Source organism: Nicotiana attenuata, unplaced genomic scaffold (assembly GCF_001879085.1).
Source record: "Nicotiana attenuata strain UT unplaced genomic scaffold, NIATTr2, whole genome shotgun sequence".
Lineage (NCBI taxonomy): Eukaryota > Viridiplantae > Streptophyta > Magnoliopsida > Solanales > Solanaceae > Nicotiana > Nicotiana attenuata.
Window position 1 is genome coordinate 41,249 of NW_017675817.1, and position 3,124 is coordinate 44,372.

Sequence of the window (3,124 nt, forward strand, 5' to 3'; positions counted from 1 at the left end):
TCAGACACGATTTGGCGTTACATTAGACGGAGTAGGCACTGAACCGACACGTTTTCCGCGCTCCGACCGACAATTCTCAGCAAACTTGATGCTATTTTGGTGCATACCCTTTTGCTTCTCAGCCTCAGTATACTCAGAGGTAAAGTAATGCTCTTCAGTACTCTTAACAGGATCTTTAGTTGGAGGCAAAAACATACTTCCCCATTGTGGGAAATGAACCAAAGATACAGGAAGTGTACATGCTATAATCATAATCCCCATATAACTCAATCCTGTTTCTGTTGACCATTTTGTAGTTGTGAAAAACAAGAGTTGTGTCAATCCAGAACCAAAATTCCCTCCAGCTCCTGTCATACCTGAAATTATACCCAACGATCGACGCGAAATGAATGGAATAATACCAAATGTAGCTCCACATGCTGCTTGAGCACCTAAGGAAAATATTATCATCCAAGCTATAGCCATAGGAAGTGTATTTGCTTTTCCAAGTAAGAAACAGAAAACTCCACCAAGTGTTTGTTAAATCCATAAGTTCCATAATCTGCCTCTCATTCCAAAATGTTTGGCTGCAATATCTGATGACCATCCTCCAAAAGGTCGAGCTAAGAGATTAGCCATACCAAATGTGGCAGCTATGATTCCAGCCGTGTGAAGTTTTAGATCAAATCTGCAATTTTTTTTAAATAGAGATTAATTTCTTTAATTAGGCGGCGACGAAGATCGTATAATACCTTTGTCCCATTTTATGTGATACACTTTCCTTTTTAATCTATTTCACTTAGAATAACATGTTTCTACGTTTAATAACAATTTCATTTTAAACTTCTTCCTCACCCTTAATGATATTAAAGAAGGACAGCCCGGAGCATGAAGCATCCTGCGTTCACACAAGGTCCGAGAATGGCCGCATCCTAAGGGCTTGTTTGGTACGAGGGATGAAGGATAATTAACCCGAGATTAAATTTGAGATGAGTTTATCTCATGTTTGGTTGGGATAAAATTGTGGTATAGCTAATCCTGGGATTAGTTATCTCGGGATTCTAGTGTTATTTTTATCCCTATGGGAGGGTGAGATAACAATCTAGGGATAACTAATCCCGGGATAATTAATCATGGGATAACTTGTTTCCCAACCAAACAACCCCTAAGGGTGTGATGTAGGTAGCCTATGTACGCTGATGCAAGCATCAGTGACTGACTCCACGACTCGAACACAGAGACAACTTCACCCTTAATGATATAGCCATTGAAATGTTTGTCCTATTTTAGACCAGAAGTTTAAAAAAGTTTGGTTATTTCTTAAACTTCATATCTGGTCAAATACCAACGTTATAAATTGGGATGGAGGGAATACTACTATTCGTAACAAAAGCTTAGGGAAAGCAAGTCAAACCTATCAAAGAAATACTCAGCAATCACATTATCTGTAGTCAATTCAACTCCCATAGAGTACCCATAGAGCAAGACAAAGATCTATGTCCTGTAATTTGTTGCAGCATACCACAATATCTATGACAAAAATAGAGAGATGAAATAGTTAGCTAACTTTTCTTCCTTTAAATAACTGAGGTAACAAAATTCTCTTTGTTCAAGAATGCAAATTATATAGGGGAGCTCAGTGCACTAAGCTCCCGCTATGCGCGGGGTTCGGGGAAGGACCGGACCACAAGGGTCTATTGCACACAGCCTTACCCTGCATTTCTGCCAGAGGCTGTTTCCACGGCTCGAATCAGTGACCTCCTGGTCACATGCAAATTTATGAAAATGGATTACTCACCTTAGAGAACTTATCTTTAGAAACATCACCTTTCTTCTGTAGGGAAGCAAGATTACCATCAGGCAAATCTTGGCCAAGAGTTAACACTAAAATTCCCATAATAACATGAAGCCAACCAGGAATAAAGAATGCAATTCTCCAAGCAGTAAAAGGGGTAAGCCCTGCTCTTCTAATTATATCATACAGAATAGGCATAATAAGCTGAGTAGCTCCACCCCCCATATTTCCCCATCCAGCTGCAGTTCCATTAACAAGTCCAATAATCTGACTATTAAACATCGTACTCATCCAATATTGACACGACACAAACGTCGCGAGTGAGAATCCAATCATGAATCTCACAGCAACGTAACCACCAGCCGAAGACACGAAAGACATGCAAAAAACAGTCGGAGCTGATAACATTATGAGAAATGCACATCCATATCTCGGCCCCAACATGTCACAAATCGCGCCCATTGCAAGCCTAGATAGAATACTTCCAGAAACAGAGGCAACCCCAGCATTACCAACGTCCATTTTGGTCAAGTTAAGATTGTCCCTAACAATAGGAACTAAAGGAGCAGCAGCAAAAGTTGAAACAAAACAAGTAAAGAAAGAAATCCAAGAAAGTTGAAAAGTTAGACCGTGAGGTTTCGAAAATGAGTAGAATTTGAAAACCTTGGCCTTGTGTTCAGAATCAACAGGAACTTTAAAATGTGCAGTGGTATCAGTTGGTACCATTGGAGATGCAACAGAGAAAGCAAGAACTGGTTCTCTACATGTAACTCCATGCATAGAACTACCTGGTGATCCTTCAATATCACCCATTTTTCTTCTTTAGAGGGAAAAAAAAGACTGATTAAAATGCTAAAGAAGAAAGATTAGTAATTTGATTTTGAAGTGTATGTTTTGATAATATTAGGTGTGTTTATATAGGTATAAATTAGGGAAACTTACACAAATGTCCCAAATAAATCTCAACTTACCAACCTCTAGCCATTAGTCATAGACTTACCAAAACTATAGCCAACAAAAATTGAAAAACCAAATAATAGGGTTCTTTCTCTCAAAGAATCACATGCAAAAATCACCTTTCATATTTTTAAGCGTGATTAGCAACATTAGATACAAGACGGAAAGAAAATTTCATGGACGGGGTAGCAAATAAGGTGATGAAATATAAAAATCTATACAATATTCCAAAAATCTAAACAAAAAAGGAACTTTTTCAATGGGTATAGTTGAAATTCATTGAAAATATATAGATAAGTCAATATACAAAATTTGAGGAAGATTGGAGGTGATTTGGACTGGTTTTGTATCAAAATTCGTAATTAAATCGAGTTGAAAAGTCTTCTGCGACAC

At 38.1% G+C, this 3,124-nt stretch overlaps 1 pseudogene; it reads right to left on the reverse strand.

Annotated features, from left to right (window-relative positions):
- On the reverse strand, positions 1-2,587 carry LOC109220474 (annotated as a pseudogene).
- Between the last annotated feature and the right edge of the window lie 537 nt (positions 2,588-3,124).